Raw genomic sequence first — 26,800 nt, 5'->3', positions numbered from 1 at the left:
ATTGGTGGGCCCCGATCGCGGGCCTGGCCACAGTGGGGGCACCCTCCGGGGTCTGATTGCCCCGTGCCCCCCCCCCAGGACCCCGGGGGCCCGCTCGCACCGCCGATCCCGCCGCCGCCAGAGGTGGTTCAAACCACGGCGGCGGGAGAGGCCTCCCAGCGGCGGGACTTCGGCCCATCGCGGGCCGGAGAATCGCCGCAGGGGCATCGCCGATCGGTGGGTGGTGTTTCCCGCCCCCGCCAATTCCCGGGTGGCGGGGAATTTCTGCCACGGCGGGGGCGGGAGTTTCAGCGGCCCCGGGCTATTCTCCGACCCTGCGGGGGTCGGAGAATTTCGCCCCTGGTGAGGAATATCCACAAGGTGGATACAGACAATTTGGAGAGCTGGGGAATATTTTAAGTCTTTGCATGATGTTATTTTGAATGATATTTGAGTGAGACGATTTGCAAATGGGGTTGTCAGAAAGAAAGGGTCTCAATCCAATTATGCAGAGATCATATTCAAGTTACAAATAGATTATGGAATAAACTGGAATTTAACACAAGTTATGTGAAAAGAAAATTGGAATTGAAAACAAAAACAAAGAAGTGTATTTTCTCCCTGCACAGATCACCCCACTCAAGGGCGAGAGAAAGAATGTGACCAAGAATAATAATGAGATTAGGGGTGGAAGAGTAAGATCTCACCCTGTGAAAACTGGAGCCATATTATATATTACTCGCAGGTTGAAATGACATTTATTTTAGTTTAGTCAACACATAATCTATGTATGGCAACTCAATATGATTTATAGTCAAATTTGGATCAAAAGCTCATCCCATTCCCCAATCTAAGCATCATAATTGACAAGGGAAAAAGAACATATGGCCTTAAGACAGTGATGTGAGCTGTCAAGGTTGAACAATTACTGATACAAACTATCAGTCCAAAGAAGTAAATGTGCCATTACTGCACATGACAGGTTTTTTGCTTTGTTTGTTCATTTTTATGGAGATGCCAAGGTAGCCAGAGAGTTTAATAAGATGACAGTCATTATAGAAAATGGAGCACTGGGCTAAATCGCTGGCTTTTAAAGCAGACCAAGGCAGGCCAGCAATACGGTTCAATTCCTGTACTAGCCTCCCCGAACAGGTGCCGGAATGTGGCGACTAGGGGCTTTTCACAGTAACTTAATTGAAGCCTACTCGTGACAATAAGCGATTTTCATTTCATTTCATTCATAGCCCTGTTCATGATTTCCGTTTAAATGCTAACTATCCGTACTGTGGCCTTGCAAAATCGAATGGCTCTTGATTATATTCTCAGTGAGAAAGGTAGGACATGTGCCCTGATTGAATCAGAATGTTGTACTTATATTCCAGATAACTCCAGAGAGATTACTGATTTGGCAAAACACATTCAGAAGGAGGTTGGAAAACTCGAGCAACTCGAGTCCAGCACCATTTGGGGTTGGGCTACTAGGTGGCTATGGTCCTTGGGAGCCTCAGTGGTACAAGGTTTGTTCATGTTTTTTGTAGTTATTTTTGCTATGTATTTTATGTTTCTGACAACTAAATGTATCTGTAAAAGAATGTTAAGAAGCCCTAAAACGGTGCCTATGTATTCACTGAGACAAATACTTCTACAGGGTATGAATGGTTCTTACCATGAGCTTAAAATGCTTACAACTCTTTCAGGAATTGCCCATTCCAGTGTTGAAGGCTGTTCCTAAACTAAGGGACCATGAAAGACAACTGTGAATGGGTTTCTTTTCATTTTATTTCTTTATTTAATTTTTCTTTTTGCTTTACTATAATTCATTCATTCTGTTAAGTTTACTATAATCTTTAGGAGATGGGATATGCTCCCGCTGTCACTGGCGAGGAGGATACTGACCGTGAAAATGACGGTCCTCCCCAGATTTCTGTTTGTCTTTCAGTGTCTCCCCATCTTTATCCCAAGGGCCTTTTTTGAACGGGTGAATAAGGTGATTTGGGGCTTTGTGTGGCCGGGTAAAACCAGCGAGTGAAGAAAGTGTAGTTGGAGCGTATTCGGGGGGAGGGTAGGTTTGCGCTGCCAAACTTTTGTACCTACTACTGGGTGGCTAATATAGCCATGATTAGGAAGTGGGTAGTTGGGGGGGCGCGATGTGGGAGCGAGTAGAGGCGGCATTGTGTAAGAACACAAGTTTGGGGGCACCGATAACGGCATCGCTGCCGTTCTCGCCGGCCTGATAGTCCACAAGCCTGGTGGTAGTAGAGGCCTTCTCTGACTTCATCCCCCTTATGCTCTCCATCACCTCTCTCAGCCCTAACAGTTCCTCCAGTGCCTGCCTCCTCTGCTCATCCAGCCTTGGGAATTCCAGCTCATCCAGAAACCGCCCCATATCCCCTTCCTCACCACCCGGCTCTGCTCTATACAACTTCTCCTGATACTCCCTAAATGCCTCATTAACCTTCCCCGGCTCTGACACTCTCCCTTCTCTGCCGCACCCTCAGAATTTCCCTGGATGTGGCCTGCCTCTATAGCTGGTGGACCAGCATGTGGCTCGCCTTCTCTCCATACTCATACTGCACCCCCTTGCCCTCCGTACCTGCCACACTGCCTTCCCCATCATTAGCCTGTCAAACTGCCCCTGTAACCTCTTTCTCTCCGCCAACCCCTCCTTGGTGGGAGCACTCGAATACCTCCTGTCCACCTCGACTATCTTGTTCAAGAACCGTCCATACTTCTCCCTCCTCCTCCTGTGCCTGGACTCCTTGAATGAGATAACCTTCCCTCGAACCACCACCTTTGATGCCTCCCAAAGCATGGCCACCAACACCTCCCCATTCAACTCCACATAATCCCTGAGCACTGACCCCCTCACAGAACCCCTTGTCTGCCAAAAGTCCCAAATCCAACCTCCATCTCGGCCCCTGCTCCTGCCTTGAGCTTAGTCTAACCTCCAACCAGTGCAGAGCATGATTTGATATCACGATTCCCATGTACTCCGCCCTGATCACCCCCACCAACCCAGCAGGATTCACCACAAAAAAAGTCAATGATGTGTGCCCAAGTCCGGAATTGTTCCCAGCAACCCCTTCACAAACCCCATGTCATCCCAGCACCAACGGCATGCCCTCCAACACCCCGCTCACCATCACGTATCTCCCCCCTGGATCCCACACTTCCTTGGCCCCCACAAACCATGTCATTTTGCTTAGCAAAATGGCTACCCCCCCCCCCCCACGACTTTGAATGAAACCCCCTATGGAATACCTGACCCTCCCATTCCTTCCTCAACCTGACCTGATCCTTCACCCAGAGATGCATCTCCTACAGAAGGACCACCCCCACCTTCGAACTCCTCAAATGCACGAAGATCAGACCTCTTCACCAGCCCGTTCAGCCCCAGTACATTCCATGTTATGAACCTTACCAGTGCCTCCACTCCCTCTACCATCCACCGTCATCCCCTTTTGTTCTACCTCCTTTAATTAGCCCTGAACTGGGCCCATCAAAGTTGGGCCCCTTCTCTGCCCATGACCATGCTCATTCTCCAATACTGTCATGTCGCATCCCCCCTCCAGCCCAGACCCCTTCCCCACCCCCACTTGTCCAAGCCTCGCAGCCACTTCTGCCTGAAGGCTCCTCTTCCCTCTCTTGTCAAACGGCTCCCCGTGGACCCCACCCTCCCCCACACAAAAACAACTCCAAAGCTATAGGTCACCCCCTCCAAAAAGAAAAACACCACAGATGGCGGGGAGGGGGTGCAGTTGTCCCCTTACAAACTTATTGCCCCTACCAAACAACAACAAAGACAAAATCACCCAACCCGAAAAAAGCCCCCCACCCTCATGCCCCCACAACCTTCTGATCTCTGCTGTTCTAGATCCTCTGTCTCCCATCAACATTCAGTTTTCCTCCATTTTATGGTCTCTGATGAAGTCGTTGGTCTCCTCTGGGGTTTCAAAATAGTACTCCCAGGCATCAAAAGTCACCCGCTGCTTTGCCGGGTACAATACCCCAAACAAAATTTGCCTTTGGTATAACACCACTTTGGCCTTGTTAAAACCAGCACACCTCTTTGCCAGCTCCGCTCCAATATCTTGATAAATTCAGACCCAGTTCCCCTCCCATTCACAGTTCTGCTTCTCCCTGTCCCATCGCAGGATCTTTTCCTTCTCCACAATCTTTTGGAGCTGCACAATCACCGCCTGCAGCAGTTCCCCCGCTCTTGGCTTTTGCCTTAGGGACCTGTGCGCTCTGTCCACCTCTGGGGCCTTGTTCAGGACCCCCTCTGCTACCAGCCCCGCCAGCATCCTTGAAACGTATCCCGTGGCACATGTACTTTCCACAACCTCAGGCAGGCCAACAGTATGCAGATTCTACCTTCTGGATCTGTTCTCCTACTCCTCTACCTTTGCCCTGAGCGACTTGCAAAGGTCCCCCAGGAGCTCCTCCTCCACCTCCAATGCCACCACCCAATCATTATGGTTGGACAGCATCTTCTCCATCTCCTGAATCTGCATCTCCTATGCCTCCACACATTTCTCAACTCACTCCATCGATCCTTTCAAAGGTATTACCACTCCCTTTATGGCCTTGATGTATCTCCTTTCGCTGCTGGTGGAACTTTTCTCTAATAAACACCATCAACTTCTCCATCTGGGGCTTTCCAACTTGCGATGACCCTTACCCTTCGCCACCTTCACATTTGCTACTACACCACAGGTCTCCTCCAGTTCCTTGGCCAGGTCCTGAACCTTTCTCTGCTGGGTCTGGTAACCAACAGACATGCCACTCACAGGGGGAACATCTCTTCCATACCTTCAGCTACACTTTCCTGTCGCATTTACGCTACTTTTGGGTAAAAAAAAAAGCTCAAACCAACACCTTCGAGCCGGAGCTGCCATGTATGCGACCACTCACTGCATGGCCGCAACCGAAAGTCCATCTTGCTGATATTCTCTGTCTCCCGCCCCTCCTCTTGCAGATACATGGATTTTGGACTACAGCTCGATATGCTCGCTATCTACTTGGCCGCTGCAGCCATTACAGATACACGGTGAAGAGAGCAGCAGGGTCAACCCAGGGAGGGCTCTGCACAAAAGGAGTCTACCACAGAAGAGCAGGGGCCAGCCGGTGAGGCTCATGCGTCGGCTGAGAAGGAGGTGCAAAGGAGGTGCCACATCACCGCGTCGGCACCTGTCCTTCGAGGAGCTACCAGGCCATGTATGCCACTGCTGATTTTGGCTCACCAGTGAGATCGTGCGGCATCTTGCCAGATGGTAGTACACCTGGCACTGTGGGGGTGTGAAGGAGGATGTATACATTCTGGCGCACTTGTCAGTTCCTCACATCTTCGAGGAGCTCCCTCGGATGAGGGGTTGGGAATTAAATTACAAGGGTTACGCACTGAGGTCAAGGCTAACCGGGCAGAAACATCACATGCTTTATGGGTGGCACGGTTGCCCAGTGGTTTGCACTGTTGCATCACAGCGCCAGGGACTTGGGTTTGATTCCCAGCTTGGGTCGCTGTCTGTACGGAGTCTGCACATTCTCCCCATGTCTGTGTGGGTTTCCTCCGGGTGCTCTTTTTCCTCCCTCAAGTCCCAAAAGACGTGCTTGTTAGGTGAATTTGACATGCTGAATTCTCCCTCAGTGGACCCCAACAGGTGCTGGAGTGTGGCAACTGGGGGATTGTCACAGTAACTTCATTGCAGTGTTAATGTCTAAGCCTACTTGTGACACTAATAAAGATTACAAGTATTAATGATGCCTGTGGCATTTACATTAAATGGCTTTACATTAAAGGAACTTGGGAAGTGTGCAAGGACATTCCTAGTAACGACAGCCACAGTCAGTTTAACATCAGTAGTGTGCATGGTCTTAGAATCCATAATCAGGGAGAAAAAGAGTCAGGAAAGTGAATGTTGAACCTAGAGAGTGAAAATGGGGAGTTAATAGGAGATAGTAAAGAAATAGCAGATTAAATGAACAAATATTTTGCTTCTGTGTTCACTATAGAGGATACAAGAAACGTTCCAGCAATAGGTGTAAATCAAAGGGCGGCACAGTGGTTAGCATTGCTGCCTCACAGATCCAAGGACCCGGGTTCAATTCAGGCCCCAGGTCGCTGTCAGTGTGGAGTTTGCACATTCTCCCCGTGTCTGCATGGACCTCACCCCCACAAACCCAAAGATGTGCAATTTAGGTGGATTGGCCATGCTAAATTGCCCCTTAAGTCGGGTTACTGGTTTACAGGGGTAGGATTAGGTAGGGTGTTATTTCCAAGTGCTGGTACAAACTAGATGGGTCTCTTCTGCACTGTAAATTCTATGATTCTATGAGAAGGCCGAATCATTTTTAAAAAGTAAACAGCCCAAGGTTGCATATCACAAATGATTTACCGTTTGTCACACTTTCTACATTTACTCCTCACCCTTATCAAAGTAGTGAACAACTTTACAGCTCTTTCATTGCATTTCGTGCTCCCCATATCTCGGCAATTATTATAACAACCTGAGCATGATGACACAGAGCAAGAGAACACCTTTCCTAACCCAGTATCTCTGTCACCAAATCTGCATGCATCAGGGAAGTTACACTCAGCCCAAAAGATGCAATTAGTGAGTTTGCAGATGTACCACTGGTGAGGCAGAGTGATGAGGAGAAGCACTAATATACTGATTGGATGGCCAACTGATCACTGACCAATGTACTTTCTCAACTGCAAACGCATGGTGAAATTGGGCAATTATACCAAGCTCACCTTGCTCTTCAGGGCAAAGGTTAAGCAGGGGCTCACATGCACACAACAGTTTTCAAAATAATTGAGAGCCCTCTTTATGTAAAATTATTTTTACTAATTCTACATCAAGGGATCGTGTAGATTTTGAAAAACAAAGTGATTTTTTAGTATCAAAATAAAAACAGTTGTGGGAACTGAAAGCACACATGGCGCCACAAAAGACTGTGCTAAGGAGGGGATGGGTTGTGACAGCAATTTCAAATTTCAGGTGATGCCTCAGTACTAAGTTTTTTTAAAAAGGAGCAAAAAGGTGTTCCTTCACAGAGAGGGATGGAAGAAAAATCATCAGCGCAGAGGAATAACAGCCTTGAATTCAATATATCCAACAGCAGCATTAGCAGACGGCAATGTGCATTTTGCACAGTTTGGTAAATGGTGATTGGGGTGGGGGGTGGTTACTTAAACTGGTTCGCAAAGGGGAGAAAGGAAAAACGAAGATAAACAGAAATCGAGTCAGTTCTGATCATGGAGGAATGGGCAGTGCTGATTGTAAATGATAGCGAAAGTACACATGTTTTATGTAGGCTGCAATCTACAGCGATAACCGAATATTTTTTCACCGGAAGATAATGCATACTGAAATAAAGAATATATACTATAATAGAATTTTCATAAAAGTTATTTTCAACAATAGTAAATTAACACACCCCAACTTTGAATTGAAGTATCTTTATGCCACCAGGTTTAACAGACATCAACAACAGTAACACATTATCACAGCATAATTACAAAAGTCTTGAATTTGTCTTTAAAGAATTCTGACAAATGTGATTACTTACGATGTGTACTGGAGCCTTCTTTTTGGTAAACCTATTCTCTCATTTGTTGGTTGACGCTGATGGCCTTTTACTTGTTTTATGATTAATGCAGTGAACCTTCCCATGTTATAAATGGTAATGATTAACAAATTACAACCAACAGGAGGTGCTCTCAACGCCTGGAAACTCTTCCGTTTATTGTGCGTCATAAGGAAGAAGAAAAGAAAATCTGAAATGAACCTGGGTGTTTGTTAACAAACCATAAGAGAAAGGTTTGAAATATATCAACATGTCATCCTAATGTATGCAGGGCAGAAACACAATGCAGCATAGTAGATGTTACTTAATTTGTGCCATTTTTGCGTTAAGAACTGCCAGAATTGTATACACCAGTACCCTATCCTCGAGTTAACAAGGCAGATGTTTATATGGCAGAGAGATGATGCTGCTGCTTCTGCCATCAGATGCTGATGATGAACTTTGTTGAGTGACTAGTTAATTAGTTAATAGTAAAACACTGGGCGCGATTCTCCGGACTCACGACGGTTCGGAGAATAGCGGGCGTCAGAAATTTTTACGGCGACGCTGTTCCGACGCCCTCCCGCTATTCTCCGAACCCCGCAAATTGTCGGAGTCGCGTTTCCCGACAGACGCCTCCTTCCCTCCCCTGACACGACCAGAATCGCCACTGAGAGCCCCCCTGCTATTCACCGGCCCGGATGGGCCGAAGTCCCGACGTCATGGCGCCCTGTTTGGACGTCGTGAAACACACCTGCTTTTAAATTCGTCAACCAGTCGGCCTGGCTGACGACTGCTTGGAGGAGGTCAGGGCACCACTCTGCGCACCGCTCAGCGCACCGTTCAGCGCACCGCTCGAGTCTGGCCACAACGGGGAAGGCATCCCTGGGAACGGGAGGGGGTCCAGAACAGGGGCAGTGGGAGGGAGACGGGGGGGGGGCAGTGGGGGTGACGGGGGAGGCAGTGGGGGCGACGGGGGAGGCAGTGGGGGAGACGGAGGGGGCAGTGGGGGCGACGGGGGAGGCAGTAGGGGAGACGGAGGGGGCAGTGGGGGAAGACGGAGGGGGCAGTGGGGGGGGAGACGGGGGAGGCAGTGGGGGAGACGGGGGAGGCAGTGGGGGAGACGGAGGGGGCAGTGGGGGAGACGGAGGGGGCAGTGGGGGGAGACGGAGGGGGCAGTGGGGGGCGACGGAGGGGGCAGTGGGGGGCGACGGAGGGGGCAGTGGGGGGCGACGGAGGGGGGGGGGTTAGGTAGAGAGTGAGCCGTCCAAGCCCGTAACAAAATGTCTGCCACCATGCCATGGTGTGCAGGTGACGAGGACACGGCCGCTGGTTCCCCTGTGGCTTCCGGACACAGGCCACTGACGCACCCGTGAGGAGGCCATAGTTTACTGGCCGTTGGATGCAGAAAGTGACCAGGGGTTAGGCTGACCGCGTGTCAGCAGCGCGACCAGGCCACCGGGACACACTGGTATCCCATGGCTGGCGGCTGCCGAGGTGTCGACTAACGTCCGTCTAACATGTCCCGTTTCTCTGCCTCCTACCACCCTTCTGTAGGTTAGCACGATGTATGGGAACAGAACGGCGATGTTCTGCGCAGTGGTTGGGGCAGATCTACTGGATTGGAGATGCAGCAGCATCCACACCCACAACCCGCAGTGGATGCAGGGCCAGCTGCAGCAGCAGAGGTAAGGGCCGAGGAGTTGCCAGTCGTCGAGCAGCATGGGGGGGGGGGGGGAGGAGGAGGAGGAGGAGGAGGAAGAGGAAGAGGAGAGAGTGAGGGTGCAGCCACGGCGTCAGAGGCGACGACCAAAGCCGAGGGTGTACCGTGTCCGGGTCTCTTTCCTAACAATGCCGGACATCATCTGCAGGAGGAGACTCCGGCTGAGTAGGCAGATGGTGATACATATCTGCGAACTCCTGTCGCACCTCGCCCCACGTGGAACGGGGGGAGGACACGCGATCCCGGTAGCCATCAAGGTGACGGTCGCTCTGAACTTCTATGCTACCGGCTCCTTCCAGTCTCCGAGCGGGGACGTCTCTGGGATCTCCCAGTCATCGGTGCACAGGTGCATCCGGGATGTGACCGACGCCCTCTATGCCATCGCCGATCGCTACATCACCTTTCCCGAGGACCGAGCAAGTCAAGACTCACGAGCCCGTGGATTTGCCAGTGTGGCCGGGATACCGAGGGTTCAGGGGTCAATCGACTGTGTTCACGTCCCCATGCGCCCGCCTGCTGTGGACAAGGAAGTGTTCACAAACAGGAGGGGGACATACTCCATTAATGTCCAGGTGGTATGCGACCCCCACATGAGGTTCATGAACGTCTGTGCAAGGTTCCCAGGGAGTGTGCATGACTCCCACATACTAGCGCAGTCGTTCATCCCTGCGATGTTTGAGGGACGTCCCCCCCCGGCTGAGGGGCTGGTTGCTAGGTGACAGGGGTTATCCGCTGAGGTCTTGGCTGATGACGCCTATACGGAGGCCTCAGACCAATGCGGAAACACGATACAACGAGGCCCATGCAGCAACCAGGGGTGTGGTGGAGCGCTGCCTTGGCCTCCTGAAGATGAGATTCAGGTGCCTGGACCGCTCCGGAGGGGCCCTGCAGTACCAGGCCGACAGGGTCGCTCGCATTGTAGTGGTCTGCTGTGCGCTGCACAACATCGCGATGCAGAGGGGAGATGACCTGTTGCAGGAGGCGGAGGGAGAAGCTAGTGGCAGTGGTGCCAGCACAGAGGAGGAGGAGGAGGAGGAGGAGGAGGAGGAGGAGGAGGAGGAGGACGCTGGCGGAGTGGCGGGCGCAGCACGCAGACACGACCCAGGTGCTGGTGATGTCCAGGAGGCGGCACGACGGACCCGGCAAGGACGGCGGGCACGCGACGCCATGGTGGCAGCACGGTTCACGCATCGCATGTGACGTCCCCGATGAACACCAAACCACCACCTGCATCGCTAGTCATGCAGAGGGTCACCACACAACTGCCACCACCACAACCCCCCCCCCCCCCTCAGTGTACACTGCTCCACTTCGACATGACGCTTATCACTGGGTACAGACGGAATGGCACAACATTGATGGCTGTGTCAGCGGGTGTGATCAGTGCCATGTGGAATGATGACAGCCCGCTCTGCGCAGAGCTGTGAGCTCAGAATCGTTAGAGAGAGTCTGACCCATGGCAATAGCTGAACCATCCACCTTGGTGGCCGCTGAGTTCGTCACTGACACTCCATCACGTGCCCGCGTGGGCTAGCTGTGGGAGGGGGGTAGGGGCAGGGGACTGCACACCCGGCACCGAGGTTTCACCACCCGTCACCCCCAGCGACACTCGGTCACCATCACGATTCCTGTGGCTGTGGAACAATCACACGGTATTACAAGTAAGGTGGAACAGTGCGTTTAATATTAACAATTATTTACAGGTGCCCTAGCCCCTACAACTAAACTGTGCCCTTCACCCGTGCCAACTTACTCAGTGTCTATCTTAGTTGCCTTACGGGCCCTACCACTACGTCTAAGTGAATCCCCAGATGATACAGCAGGAGTGGAGGAGGATTGCTGCGAATCGCCCCCCTCGACTCGTTTCTGCTTGGCCAAGCGTTTCCTGGGGCGACCCGGCCTAGATGGGCCAGGCTGCTCTGCGGGCATCTCGGGTGACATTGTGCCACCCTGCTCTGCCTGCTGCCCACCCGATGCACCAGGGATGGGACGGGGGGAGGCCGAGAATTCCGGGACGTCCCGTGATGGAGTTAATGGGACGGGCCCCGAAACCTCCTCCTCCCTCGGGGAGCCCGGTGGCCCCGGGCCTCACTTTGGGACAGAGGTGCGAGCGGGGAGGTTCCCCGTCGCACCACCGACACCTGGCGCTGCCAGTCCTGGAGGCCTGCAACGGTATCCACCAGGATCCGAAGGTTTGCAGAGACGGAGTCCAGGGAGTTAGACATTCCCGCCAGGGACTGTGCGATCTCAACCTGTGTGTGCACGACGCCATCCAGCACATGTGTCAGGCGGTTGATGGTCTCCGCGACTGACAGCTGGGACTGTGCCAGCGACTGCTGGGACTGTGCCAGCGACTGCTGGGACTGTGCTATCGACTGCTGGGACTGTGCCATGGCGTGCTGCGACTGGCCAATGACCTGCTGAGACTCGGCCATGGCCCGCAGGGCGCCGGCAATGTCGGTTTGGCTCTGGCACATTGCTGCCTGTGAGAGGGCAACCCTGTCCAGGGCCGAGGATGACGCGTGCACATTAACCCCAACGTCTTGCATAACCTGACCCATTGCCTCCACCGCGGATGCCACCCGTGCGATGTCGGCCTGGGTCTCTGCCATGAGCGGCACCACTCCCTGCTCTTGGACGCGGTTCGACTCCTCTAACAGCGTCTGCAGAGTCTGGAAGGAAGCCCTCATCCCGTCATTGTTTCCCTGGGTTTCCTGAGGCATTGGCTGTGCGGGTGGGTTGATAAACTCCAGGAACTCCGAAAACGTCTGGGAGCCAGCTGCATCCTGGGCCTGGTCTGGCCTCCGCGAGTCCGGGCCCTCTGTTGCTCCGACCTCCATCTGCTGTACCTGCTCATCTGTGATGTGCCAACCAGACTGTGCCCCAGGAGACTCATCACTAAATAGGCCCGCCGGGGTGTGTATCTCTGGGATGATGGATGTGGTGGGAGAAAGCAGTGCCGCAAGCCCGACGCTCTCAATGCTTAGGTCCTCGTCCATGGTGTGGGGCTGCTCAGCGACAGGAGGGTTGTCCCTGGCCATTTCTGGTGGTGGTGGTGGACTTCGAACCCTCTGTGCGTCCTGGTCCGCAGATTGGGTTGGGGCGGATAGGGCTGCCCGCTGATCGGGCACCCTCTGTTGTGAGGCCCCGGGTGAGGTGGCGGCAGATTCCTGTCTCCGTCTGCAGCCAGACGGCCCTGGTCGTTCGGCATCACGTCCTAGGGAAGAGAATGAGACGGGTTATTTCGATTTGCTCGGCAGGCCGCTGGACGGTCCCAGTGGGCAGGGTGTGTGAAGGGACAGAGGATGGGGGAGGTGTCCCAGTGGGCAGGGTGTGTGAAGGGACAGAGGATGGGGGAGGTGTCCCAGTGGGCAGGGTGTGTGAAGGGACAGAGGATGGGGGAGGTGTCCCAGTGGGCAGGGTGTGTGAAGGGACAGAGGATGGGGGAGGTTTCCCAGTGGGCAGGGTGTGTGAAGGGACAGAGGATGGGGGAGGGGGGGGTGTTTGTCAGGGAGGGTTGTCTCACTTGCTGCAGTTCCGCCAACCTCGCATTGCGCGATATCGCGGCTGGCAGACCCCCCAACAAGGTCCAGTGCCCTCTGTTCAAAGGTGCTGAGGGGGTGCATGTTGGGCGAACCCCCTCCAGTCTTGTGCCGCTCACGGTGGTTATGACCGGCCTTGGCCTGTTGGGGGAGGGAACATAGGTAGATCATTACAAAATGGTAGGTATCAGCAGTCCGTTCAGATACTGGCACAGTTTGGGGGGGGCAAGTTGTCATCAGATGATTGCATCTCTCCTCGGGGCCAGAGCGCTGGGTCTGTGACAACTTTGTGAACCACCCTCAAATGACTCTGCCCCAATCCCTCTCCCCCCCCCCCCGGGCAGTTAAGGGGGAGGGATGGTTGTGACTAGGGGGCACCCTCATGGCACTTACCCTGGCAGACCTGGTGAGGTCGTGTAGCTTCTTTCGACATTGCTCTGCTGAGCGAGGGGTCTGCCCCACAGCACTGACGGCAGCAGTCACGTCACGCCAGGCCTGGCGTACCGTGCTGGCAGGTTGGCGATGCCCTCTCCGCGGGCGGATGATGCCCCTCCTCTGCTCCACGGCATCGAGCAGCGCCTCGACGTCTGCATCTACAAAGCGAGGAGCAGCTCTCCTCGGCTCCGACATCCTGCCCGACAGATTCTGTGGTCGCCCGCGCCTTTTTACGGCGTCGGGCGGCGTCACATGGGCGGTTTCGTGTCGTCGTCGCGTTCCGTCGTCATCACGCACGTAATTGACGCGGCCGCGCTACTAGCCCATTTCCAGGAAGTGAATCCGTCGGGAAATGAAGCCTTCGCGACCGTCGTAAAACGGTCCCGATTTTTACGACGGTTTGCCGACTTTCCGCGAGTGCGGAGAATTTCGCCCACTATATTTGGCACAACTAACCAACAGGACTACAAGCAGGATAAACAGCAGAATCAGTATGTCATAGACAGAGCTAAGCAATCCCACAACCAACGGGTCAGAGCTAAGCTCTGCAGTGTTGCCACATCCAATGAGGAATGGTGGCAGACAGTTCAACAACTAACTGAAGGAGGAGGCTCCACAAATATCCCCATCCACAATGATGGGGGAGCCCAGCACATCAGCGCAAAAGACAAGGTTGAAGCATTTGCAGCCATCTTCAGCCAGAAGCGCTGAGAATCCATCTTGGTCTCCCGCTTGAGGCTCCCAGCATCAGAGATGCCGGCCTTTAGCCAATTCAATTCACACCACGTGATATCAAGACATAGCTGAATGCATTGGTTACAGAGAGCAAAGGCTATGGGCTCTGACAACACCCTCGCCTTATTACCAAAAACGTAAGCTCAAGAACTAAAAAATCACTAGCCAGCCTGTTCTAGTACATCTACAAAACAATTATTTGCCTAAAAGCATGTTAAACTTCCCAGCTTTTCATGTCCACAAAAACCAGGACAAATCCATCCCGGCCAATCAGTCCACTCTCAGTCATCAGTGAAGTGCTGGAAGGTGTCATTGACATGTCGAGTGGTACTTACTCAAAAATAACCTGCTCAGTTTGAGTTTCACCAGGTTCACTCAGCTACAAGATGTCATTACAGCCTTGGTCTAAACAAGGACAAAAGAGTTGAATTCCATAGGTGAGGTGAGAAAGCCCTTGACAAAAGGCAGAATTTGACTGGGCGTGGCTTCAAGGAGTCCTAGCAAAATTGAAGTCACTGGGAATCGGGAAGAAAGCTCTCTCCTGATTGAATTCCCAGCACAAAGGGTGATGGTTCTGGTTGTTGGAGGCCAATCATCTCAGCCCCAGAATATTGCTGTTTCTCAGGGTTGTGTCTCAGGCCCAACCGTCTTCAGTTGCTTAGTTAATGACCTTCCCTCCATCATAAGGTCAGAAATGGAGATAGTCGCTGATGATTGCACAGTGTTCATTACCATTTATGACTCCTCAGAAACTGAAGCATTACATACAGCAAGATTTGGACAACATTCAGGCTTGTGCTCATCAGTAGCAAGTAACAATCACAACATAAAAATAACCATTAACAAATATAGAGAATCTAACCATCTCCCTTTGATGTTCAGCAGCATTACTTTACCATCACTGACTTCCTCACCATCCACATCCTGAGGGTAACAATGAACAAATACATACTGGACCAACCTGATAAATACTCTGGCTCCAAGAACAGGTCAGAGGCTTGAAATTCTGTGGCAAGTAACTAACCTCCTGGTTCCTCAAAGCTGCCTGGGATTTGTAAGGTGCAAGTCAGCAGCGTAGCAGAATGCTCTCCACTTGTCTGGATCAGTGTAGCTACAACGGCCCAGGGCAATTAGGCTGCTTGATCGGCACCCCATTCACTACCTTAAACATTAGTTTCCTCCACCACCCATGCACAATGGCAGTAGTGTGTACCATTTATAAGATGCACGGCAGAAAGCCATGTAACCTGCGATAGAACCTACAAGTCCTGTGAATGCTACCACCCTGAAATACAAGAGCAGCATATACATGGGAACACCAACACTTGCAGGTTCCCCTCCAAGCCACACACCACCTTGGCCTTGGAATTATAACACAATTCTTTCACTACTGCTGAGTCAAACTCCTGGTAATCCCTTCCTAACAGCACTGTGGGTGTTACAGAGTAAAAGAGAGTGAGGAGAACGGCAGAGACACAAGGTGAATGAGCACAAAGAGAGTGGCGGAGACACAGGGTGAAAGAACACGAGGAGAAAGTCTGAGACACCGGTTAAAAGAGCGCAAGAAGAGAGAGACGGAGACACGGGGTAAAAGAACACGAGGAGAGAGTACAAGACACAGATTAAAAGAGCGCGAGAAAGGGCAGCACGGTGGTGCAGTGGTTAGTACTGCAGTCTCACGGCGCCGAGGTCCCAGGTTCGATCCTGGCTCTGGGTCACTGTCTGTGTGGAGTTTGCACATTCCCCAAAACCCAAAGATGTGCAAGGTAGGTGGATTGAACAAACTAAAATTGCCCCTTAATTGGAAAAAATGAATTGGGTACTCTAAATTTTAAAAAAGCAGAACAAAAAAGAGCGTGAGAAGAGAGAGACTGAGACACAGGGTAAAAGACTGCAAGGAGAGCGGAGTCACAGGATAAAGAAGCAAGAGTAAAGTGGCAAAGACACATGTCGTGTTCTATGGCTCCTCTGATCAGAAGACATGCATAGAACTTGAGTGTGTTTTTGTAATAAGTATTTATTCTTGACACGCAGAAAGGTAACTGTGGTAGTCACCACTGATGTATATATTGTATATGGAGGATGTCGGTGTAGGTGTTTTGTGGTAAGGCCCTGTATTACAGGTACGGGGGTAGGTTCCTGCCTGCTGGCTCCACCCAGTAGGTGGAGTATAAATATGTGTGCTCCCAGTACAGCAGCCACTTCGCCAGCTGCTGTAGGAGGCCACACATCTTAGTGTAATAAAGCCTCGATTGCATCCAACTCTCATCTTTGTGTAATTGATCGTGCATCAATTTATTACACTAAGTTTTCAGAAGCTGGACCTCCGCATCAAGCTGGATCGCCTGCAGCTGGATCCACAATCAGACAACGGCAAAAAGGACTTTCAACATTGGCTAGCCTGTTTCGAAGCATACATCGGATCTGCGCCTGACAAAATTCCAGATGCTCAGAAGATTCAGATCCTCTACACGCGGCTGAGTTCCAACGTTTTTCCACTTATCCAGGACGCGCCAACCTATGCAGACGCCATGGCGCTACTGAAGTAAAACTACGCCCAGCGGACTAACGCGCTCTACGCCAGGCACATCCTCTCCACTCGTCGTCGGCTTACTGGTGAGTCAGTGGAAGATTTCTGGTGTGCCCTGATTCCCTTAGTAAGAGACTGTGAATGTCAACCCGTCACGGCCATGGAACACTCAAACTTGCTCATGAGAGACGCTTTTGTCACAGGGATAGGGTCCGATTACATCCGACAGCGCCTCTTAGAAGGGGCCACGCTCGACCTCGCGGAGACAGGAAAGCTAGCGCTCTCGCTTACGGTCGCTTTGCGCAACATCCAGGCCTACACCCCCGGCCGTGCGGCCCACCCCTCCTGCGCATCGTGGACCTCACCACGACCCCCCGCAGCCAACCCCACGCCTGTGCCGCGTGGCAGCCAACCAACCTCGGGGTCCCAAATGTTACTTCTGTGGGCAGCCTAAACGCCCCCGACAGCGCTGCCCGGCCCGGAGCGCCCTTTGCAAGGCCTGTGGCAAAAAGGGACACTTTACTGTGGTGTGCCAGGCCCATGCAGGCGCCGCTATTGTTCCAACTCCCCCCACGTGCGACCAGTTGGCGCCGCCATCTTCCCCTCCTTGGACCACGTGTGACAAGTGGGCACCGCCATCTTCCCCTCCTCGGAACACGTGCAGCCAGTGGGCGCCGCTATCTTGTTCAACCCCCACCACGTGCGGCCTGTGGGCACCACCATCTTCTTCTCCCCAGGATCACTGGGCGCCGCCATCTTGTCTTCCCCACGACACGTGCGGCCCGTGGGCGCTGCCATCTTACCAGGACCCATGTCCCCCAGGCACTCATCGCCTACCACCATCGACGACCAGCCGTGTCTCGTCTCGGTCACAATTGACCAGTCTCGCCCACACAACCTGTCAACTGCTTCCACCAACGTGAAAATCGATGGGCGCGAGATCTCCTGTCTGCTGGACTCCGGGAGCACCGAGAGCTTCATTCATCCCGATACAGTAAGGCGCTGCTCCCTCGCGGTACACCCCGCCAACCAGACAATCTCCCTGGCTTCCGGATCCCACTCCGTGGCAATCCGGGGGGTACTGCATAGCCACTCTCACCATCCAGGGCGTGGAGTTTAGTGGCTTCCGCCTCTACGTCCTCCCCAACCTCTGCACTGCCCTGCTACTCGGCCTGGACTTTCAGTGCAAGCTCCAGAGCCTAACCCTGAAATTCGGCAAGCCCCTACCGCCCCTTACTGTGTGCGGCCGCGCGACCCTAAATGTCGACCCACCTTCCCTATTTGCAAACTTAACTCCGGACTGCAAACCCGTCGCCAACAGGAGCAAACGGTACAGCGCCCAGGACAGGACCTTCATCAGGTCCGAAGTCCAGCGACTGCTTTGGGAAGGCATTATCGAGGCCAGCAACAGCCCCTGGAGAGCCCAAGTGGTAGTGGTGAAAACTGGGGAGAAACACAGGATGGTCGTGGATTACAGCCAGACCATCAATTGGTACACGCAGCTCGACACGTACCCCTCCCACGCATATCTGATATGGTCAATCAGATTGCACAGTACCGGGTCTTTTCAACTGTGGACCTGAAATCCGCCTACCACCCGCTCCCCATCCGTAAGGCGGACCGCCCATACACTGCCTTCGAAGCAGACGGCCGCCTTTACCACTTTCTCACGGTTCCCTTTGGCGTCACCAACGGGGTCTCGGTTTTCCAATGGGAAATGGACCGAATGGTTGACCGATACGAATTGCGGACCACCTTCCCGTACCTGGACAATGTCACCATCTGCGGCCATGATTAGCAAGACTATGACGCCAACCTTGTCAAATTTCTCCACACCGCCACTCTCCTCAACCTAACTTATAACAAGGAGAAGTGCGTGTTCAGCACAAACCGCTTAGCCATCCTCGGCTATGTGGTCCAGAACGGAGTTCTGGGGCCCGACCCCGACCGCATGCACCCCCTCATGGAACTTCCCCTTCCCCACTGTCCCAAGGCCCTCAAACGATGCCTGGGGTTCTTCTCTTATTACGCCCATTAGGTCCCAAGCTATGCGGACAAGGCCCGTGCACGCATTCAATCCTCTCTGTTTCCCCTGACGGCCGAGGCTCGCCAGGCCTTCAACCGTATTAAGGCTGACATCGCCAAGGCCGCGATGCACACAGTCGACGAGACGTTACCATTTCAAGTCGACAGCGACGCATCAGACATCACCCTAGCCACCACCTTCAACCAGACAGGCAGGCCCATGGCATTTTTCTCACGAACCCTACACGCCTCCGAAATTCGGCATTCCCCTGTTGAAAAAGAGGCCCAAGCCATTGTTGAAGCTGTGCGGCACTGGAGGCATTACCTGGCCGGCAGGAGATTCACTCTCCTCACTGACCAACGGTCGGTAACCTTCATGTTCAACAACACATAGCGGGGGAAGATCAAAAACGATAGAATCTTGAGGTGGAGGATCAAGCTCTCCACCTACAACTACGAGATTTTGTATCGCCCCGGTAAGTTCAACGCGCGCCCCGATGTCCTATCCCGAGGTACATGTGCCAGCGCCCAAGTAGACCGACTCCGGACTCTTCACGACAACCTCTGTCACCCGGTGGTCACAAATTTTTACCATTTCATCAAGGCTCGCAACCTGCCCTACTCCGTCGAGGAAGTATGGACTGTCACCAGAGACTGCCAGGTCTGCGCGGAGTGCAAACCGCACTTCTACCAGCCAGACGGTGCATGCCTGGTGAAGGCCTCCCGCCCCTTTGAATGCCTCAGCATGGACGTCAAAGGGCCCCTTCCCTGCCTGCTGGTTCTGCCCAGTACGTGGAGTATAAATATGTGTGCTCCCAGTACATCAGCCACTTCGCCAACTGCTGTAGGAGGCCACACATCTTAGTGTAATAAAGCCTCGATTGTATCCAACACTCGTCTTTGTGTAATTGATCGTGCATCAGTAACCATGAAATTCTATGCACAGACAATTATATCTATGTTACTGTGGAGCTAAGGTAAGATGCGACTGTCTCATTGTCCATCCTGCTATCTGTCTCATCCGTACTTGGGTATATATGTGTGTCTCCATGGGTGTCTGGTTCCACCTACTGGCAGGAGGTCATGATTGTCACTGCATGTATTGACCATTAGCTATATAGACTGGTACTGTTATGTACAGATATAAACATTGGTGCAGCTATGTACAGTTTATATGCAGATATGCATATGTGCATATCACCACAACGCAGGGTAAAAGAGCGTGAGGAGAGTGGCAGAGACACAGGGTAAAAGAGCGCGAGGAGAGTGGCAGAGACACAGGGTAAAAGAGCACAAGGAGAGCAGCAGAGACACAGGGTAAAAGAGCGCGAGGGGAGTGGCAGAGACACAGGGTAAAAGAGCCTGAGGAGAGTGACAGAGAGACAGGGTAAAAGAGCCTGAGGAGAGTGACAGAGAGACAGGGTAATAGAGCGCGAGGAGAGTGACAGAGACACAGGGTAAAAGAGCGCGAGGAGAGTGACAGAGACACAGAGTAAAAGAGCGCGAGGAGAGTGGCAGAGACACAGGGTAAAAGAGCGCGAGGAGAGTGACAGGGACACAGGGTAAAAGAGGGCGAGGAGAGTGGCAGAGACACAGGGTAAAAGAGCGCGAGGAGAGAGGCAGAGACACAGGGTAAAAGAGGGCGAGGAGAGTGGCAGAGACACAGGGTAAAAGAGCGCGAGGAGAGAGGCAGAGACACAGGGTAAAAGAGGGCGAGGAGAGTGGCAGAGACACAGGGTAAAAGAGCGGGAGGAGAGTGACAGAGACACAGGGTAAAAGAGCGCGAGGAGAGTGGCAGAGACACAGGGTAAAAGAGCGCGAGGAGAGTGACAGAGACACAGGGTAAAAGAGGGCGAGGAGAGTGGCAGAGACACAGGGTAAAAGAGCGCGAGGAGAGAGGCAGAGACACAGGGTAAAAGAGGGCGAGGAGAGTGGCAGAGACACAGGGTAAAAGAGCGCGAGGAGAGTGGCAGAGACACAGGGTAAAAGAGCGCGAGGAGAGTGACAGAGACACAGAGTAAAAGAGCGCGAGGAGAGTGACAGAGACACAGAGTAAAAGAGCGCGAGGAGAGTGGCAGAGACACAGAGTAAAAGAGCGGGAGGAGAGTGACAGAGACACAGGGTAAAAGACCGCGAGGAGAGTGGCAGAGACACAGAGTAAAAGAGCGCGAGGAGAGTGACAGAGACACAGGGTAAAAGAGCGCGAGGAGAGTGGCAGAGACACAGGGTAAAAGAGCGCGAGGAGAGTGGCAGAGACACAGGGTAAAAGAGCGCGAGGAGAGTGACAGAGACACAGGGTAAAAGAGCATCAGGAGAGCAGCAGAGACACAGAGTAAAAGAGCGCAAGGAGCGTGGTGACACAGGACAAGAAAACACAAGGAGAGTGGCAGAGACAGAGGATAAAAGAGCGCGATTTGAGAGGCGGAGATACAGGTAAAAGAGCGCGAAGAGAGAGGCAGAGATATATCCAACACCTCCAGGCCAAAACCAAGACCACCCCAACCTCTGACATCGAGCTACAGTGTGAAGACGGTGCGTGTTTGTGTGCACATTCAGAGACCGAGCTACAAATTATCATTGACTCTTCCACCGAGGCACATGAGAGAAAGAGTCACAGACTAACCATCCAGAAAACAAAGGTTCTCTGTCAGCCTGCTCCTGCCACACAAAACTGTCCCTCAACCATCAAGACCCACGGTGAGTCTTTGGATAATGTGGATCATTTCCCATACCTCGGGAGCCTCCTCTCGCTGCGAACAGACACTGACGACGAAATACATCGACTCCAATGCTGCAGTGCAGTCTTTGGACGCCTGGGGAGCAGAATATTCGATGAGCGAGACCTCAATCCCAACACCAAGCTCATGGTCTACAGAGCAGACGTGCTGTAATGACTTAGACCAGGCCTTTGAGATTGGCCAGTCGGAATACGAGTTCCCTGATTAGTGGGCCAACTGACATCCCCACTGACATGTAGGAATCGCTTGCCTCAGAACGCAAAACCTGGAGAAAAAGCAAGCACGACAAAACCAATCACCTCCAACATTGTAGGGTGGAGTACGAGGAGGCCACGTGCAAACAGCAGAAGGACAGTGCAGAATCCCGAGTATCCCACCTACCCATGTCATCAAACATCACCTGGAAAACCTGTGGCAGAGTCTGTGGATCCAGGATTGGACTATTCAGCCACCGCAGAACCCACTTCCCCCAAGTGGAAGCAAATCATCCTCAATGCTGAGGACTGCCGAGAAGAAGGGTGTATCTGCACCACATGGACTGAAGTGGTTCAAAAGGCAGCTCTCCACCACTTTTTCAAAGGCAATTAAGCATGAACAACAAATGCTGCATTTATCAGTAAAGATCACATTCCGTGAAAGAATAAAAATAGCTAACAGGCAGAGCTAATTCCTGATACCAGTGGGGTTGGATCTTTGCCACAAAGGTGGGAAACAGCAGCTGGGTCAGCTTTAGTGTCAGAAATCCACAAGTTGATGGGTGGGATTTCAGTTGGGGTAGAAGCAATACAATTGTGGGGCGCGATTCTCCGCACCCGCGGAAAATCGCGAAGTCGGCTGTGAAAACGGCAGACTTTGCCGACGGCCCAATACGGCCCCGTTCCCGAGCTATTCACGCCCAGGAAATGGGCTAGGAACGGGACCGCGACAATCACGTGCCGAATGACGGCAAAAGTCTGCGGCGCCCGGATGACGGCAAAATGACGCCCACGTGACGCCGCTCAACGTCCTAAAAAGGCGCGGGCGAGCACAGAAACATGTCGGAGCCACAGAGGGCAGCGCCGAGGTTTGGTGAGCCCGATATAGAATATAGTCCAATCCTGGATGAGGTGGAGCAGAGGAGGAGCATCATCTGCCCGATAAGAGGGCATCGCCACCCTGCAAGCGTTGTGCCCCAGGCCTGGCGTGAGGTGGCCGCTGCCACAGCACGTGGGGCAGACCCCTCGCTCTGGGGAGCAGTGCCGCAAAAAGCTGCACAACCTCACCAGGGCTGCTAGGGTACCCAAGAGGGTGCCCCCGGGTCACAACAATCCTTCCCCCCGCCCCCCCCTATGTACTTAATCACCCACCTCCCCCCCCTCCCCCCCCGGCACGGGGATGGGGGAGGGGGGCAGAGTGAGTGGAAGGGTGGTTAACCAAGTAGTCACAGACCCGCATGAGCGCTGTGACCCCCTGGAGAGATGCAATGGTTTAGTTACAACTTGACCCCCAACCTGTGCCAGTATCTGAACGGCCTGCTGATACCTGCCGAATTGTAATGATTTACCTATGCCACCCCCCCCCAACATGACAAGACGGCTCACAACACTCGTGAGCGGAACAAGACCGGAGGGGGTTCGCCCATTTTACACCCCCTCACCACGTTTGAGCAGAGGGCACTGGACCTTGTTGGGGGATCTGCCACCCGGGAGGTCACGCAATGCGAGGTTGGCGGTGCTGAACCAAGTGAGACAAACCTGCATGATAACCCCCCCCAACCCCTCCTGTGTGCCCACACTCTGCCCACTTGGACACCTCCCCCCATCCTGTCCCTTCACACTCTGCCCACTGGGATACCTCCCCCCATCCTGTCCCTTCACACTCTGCCCACTTGGACACCTCCCCCCATCCTCTGTCCCTTCACACCCTGCCCACTTGGACACCTCCCCCCATCCTCTGTCCCTTCACACTCTACCCACTTGGACACCTCCCCCCATCCTCTGCCCCTTCACACACCCTGCCCACTGGGACACCTCCCCCATCCTCTGTCCCTTCACACACCCTGCCCACTTGGACACCTCCCCCCATCCTCTGTCCCTTCACACACCCTGCCCACTTGGACACCTCCCCCCATCCTCTGTCCCTTCACACCCTGCCCACTTGGACACCTCCCCCCATCCTCTGTCCCTTCACACTCTGCCCACTGGGACACCTCCCCCCATCCTCTGTCCCTTCACACACTCTGCCCACTGGGACACCTCCCCCATCCTCTGTCCCTTCACACACTCTGCCCACTGGACCGTCCAGCGCCCGGCCGAGCGTTTCTAAATAACCCCGTTTTGTTCTCTTCCCTAGGACGTGATGCCGAACGACCAGGGCCGTCTGCCTCCAGGCGGAGAGAACCATCTGCCCCCACCGCACCCAGGGGCGCACGCCAGAGGGTGCCAGGAGATCAAGAAAGAGTGCCATCCTCCCCCACAGAATCTGTGGAGCAGGAGGCGCAGAGGGCGGGGACAGAGGGAGAGGGAGAAATGGCCCGCAAACGCCCTGCGGCCACTCAGCAGTGGTCCGATGACTTTGAGGAGACGTGCACCGACGAGGACCTCGAGCTTGCGGCACGGCTATCTCCCACACTATCCACCATCCCAGAGACACTCACCTCGGTTGGGCAATTTAGTGATGACGCTCCTGGGTCACAGTCTGGTTCGCACCACACAGCTGAGTCGGTACAGCAGGTGGAGGTCGGAGCAGCCGAGGGCCCGGACGGTCGGAGGGCAGGCCAGGCCCAGCATCCAGCTGGCTCCCAGACTTTTCCCGAGTTCCTGGAGTTACTCGACCCACCTGCACAGCCGATGCATCTCGAAACCCAGGGACACAATGATGGGATGAGGGCCGTATCCCAGCAGCTGCAGACGCAGTTAGAGGAGTCGAACCGTGTCCAGGAGCAGGGAGTGGTGCCGCTCATGGCAGCAACCCAGGCCAACACGGCACGGGTGGCATCCGTGGTTGAGGCTATGGGTGAAACGTTTTCTGCCATGGATCAGGTTCTGCAAGGCGTTGGGCTTCATGTGCACGCGTCATCCATGGCCCTGGACAGGGTTGCCCTCTCACAGGCAGCAATGCGCCAGAGCCAACACGACATTGCCGGCGCGCTGCGGGCCTTGGCCGAGTCTCACCAGGCCATGGCCCAGTCGCAGCACGTCATGGCACAGTCCCAGCAGTCGATGGCACAATCCCAGCAGTCAGTCGCGGAGAGCATCAACCGCCTGACACAAGTGCTGTATGGCATTGTGCACTCACAGATTGAGGTTGCACAGTCCCTGGCAGGAATGTCTCACTCCCTGGACTCCGTCTCGGCGAACCTCCGGTCCCTGGTCGATATGGTTGCAGGCCTCCAGAACTGGCTGCGCCAGGTGTCGGTGGGGCGACGGGGCACCTCCCCGCTCGCACCTCCGCCCCACAGTAAGGCCCGGGGGCCACCAGGCTCCCCGAGGGAGGAGGAGGTTCTGGGGCCCGTCCCGTTAACTCCATCACGGGACTTCCTGGAACGCTCGGCCTCCCCCCGTCCCATCCCTGGTGCATCGGGTGGGCAGCGGGCAGAGCAGGGTGGCACAACGTCATCGAAATGCCCGCAGAGCAGCCTGGCCCATCAAGGCCGGGTCGCCCCAGGAAACGAGTGCCGACGGGGAGACATGTCGAAGGGGGCGATTTGCAGCAGTCCTCCACTCCTGCTGTACCGTCTGGGGATTCACTTAGACGTAGCGGTAGGGCCCGTAAGGCAACAAAGAGAGACACCGAGTAAGTTGGCACGGGTGAAGGGCACAGTTTAGTTGTAGGGGCTAGGGCATCTGTAAATTATGTTAACCATTAAACTCACTGTAGCACCTAACTTGTAAGACTGTGTGATTTTTCCGTTGCCACAGGGATCGTGATGGTGACCGAGTGTCGCTGGGGTTGACGAGCGGTGAAACTTTGGTGCCGGGTGTGCAGTCCCTGCCCCTACCCCCTCCCACAGCTAGCCCACGCGGGCACATGATGGAGTGTCCCTGACGAACTCAGCGGCCACCAAGGTGGATGGTTCAGCTATTGCCATGGGTCAGACTCTCTCTAACGATTCTGAGCTCACAGCTCATCGCAGATCGGGCTGTCATCATTCAACGTGGCACTGATCACACCCACTGACACAGCCATCAATGTCGTGCCATACCGTTGTGCCGCAGTGGTAAGGGTGATGCCGAAGTGGAGCAGCGTACGCAGAGCGGGGCTGCGGGGGCGAGGGGTGGTGGTGGCAGTTGTGTGTTGACCCTCTGCGCGACTGGCGATGCAGGTGTTAGTGTTGGTGTTCAGCGGGATCCTCACCGGGTCCGTCGTGCTGCCTCCTGGGCATCACCAGCACCTGGGTCGTGCCTGCGTGCTGCGCCCGCCACTCCGCCAGCCTCCTCCTCCTCTGTGCTGGCACCACTGCCAGTGGCTTCTCCCTCCACCTCCTCCACCAGGGCATCTCCCCACTGCATCTCAATGTTGTGCAGCACACAGCAGACCACAACAATGCGAGCGACCCTGTCGGCCTGGTACTGCAGGGCCCCTCCGGAGCGGTCCAGGCACCTGAATCTCATATTCAGGAGGACAAGGCAGCGCTCCACCACACCCCTGGTTGCTGCATGGGCCTCGTTGTATCGGGTTTCCGCATTGGTCTGAGGCCTCCGTATAGGCGTCATCAGCCAAGACCTCAGCGGATAACCCCTGTCGCCCATCAACCAGCCCCTCAGCCGGGGGGGGACGTCCCTCAAACATCGCAGGGATGTACGACTGCGCCAGTATGTAGGAGTCATGCACACTCCCTGGGAACCTTGCACAGACGCTCATGATCCTCATGTGGGGGTCGCATACCACCTGGATATTCATGGAGTATGTCCCCCTCCTGTTTGTGAAGACCTCCCTGTCCCCTGCAGGCGGGCGCATGGGGACGTGAACACAATCGATGACCCCCTGCACCATCGGTATCCCGGCCACGCTGGCAAATCCACGAGCTTGTGAATGTTGACTGGCTCGGTCCTCGGGAAAGGTGATGTAGCGATCGGCGATGGCATAGAGGGCGTCGGTCACATCCCGGATGCACCTGTGCAACGATGACTGGGAGATCCCGGATAGTTCCCCGCTCGGAGACTGGAAGGAGCCGGTCGCATAGAAGTTAAGAGCGACCGTCACCTTGACGGCAACCGGGATCACGTGTCCTCCTCCTGTTCCACGTGGGGCGAGGTGTGCCACGAGGTGACAGATGTGTCACCGGTTCTCTACTCAACCGGAGTCTCTTCCTGCAGGTGATGTCCGGCATTGTCTGGAAAGAGACCCGGACACGGTACACCCTCAGCCTTGGTCGTCGCCTCTGGCGCCCTGGCTGCACCCTCACTCTCTCCTCCTCCCCCTCCTCCACCTCCCCATGCTGCCCGACGACGGTAACTCCTCGGCCCTTCCCTCTGCTGCTGCAGCTGGCCCTGCATCTACTGCGGGTTGTGGCTGTGGATGCTACTCCATCTCCAAATGC

At 54.2% G+C, this 26,800-nt stretch overlaps 1 protein-coding gene across 2 annotated transcripts in view; it reads right to left on the bottom strand.

The window, feature by feature from the left end:
- cdhr2 (cadherin related family member 2) overlaps window positions 1-26,800 on the bottom strand; it is a 397,792-nt gene that overhangs the window by 248,172 nt on the left and 122,820 nt on the right. The window contains exon 1 of one of the 2 annotated variants that reach the window (XM_038795618.1): window positions 7,555-7,636. The exons of the other annotated variant lie outside the window; for it this stretch is intronic. The gene's annotated coding sequence lies outside the window, so the exon portion shown is untranslated. Of the gene's footprint in view, window positions 1-7,554; window positions 7,637-26,800 lie in introns of those variants that run through there. 2 annotated transcript variants of the gene reach the window in all.

Source organism: Scyliorhinus canicula, chromosome 4 (assembly GCF_902713615.1).
Source record: "Scyliorhinus canicula chromosome 4, sScyCan1.1, whole genome shotgun sequence".
NCBI lineage: Eukaryota > Metazoa > Chordata > Chondrichthyes > Carcharhiniformes > Scyliorhinidae > Scyliorhinus > Scyliorhinus canicula.
This window is presented reverse-complemented; position numbering and strand designations above follow the sequence as displayed.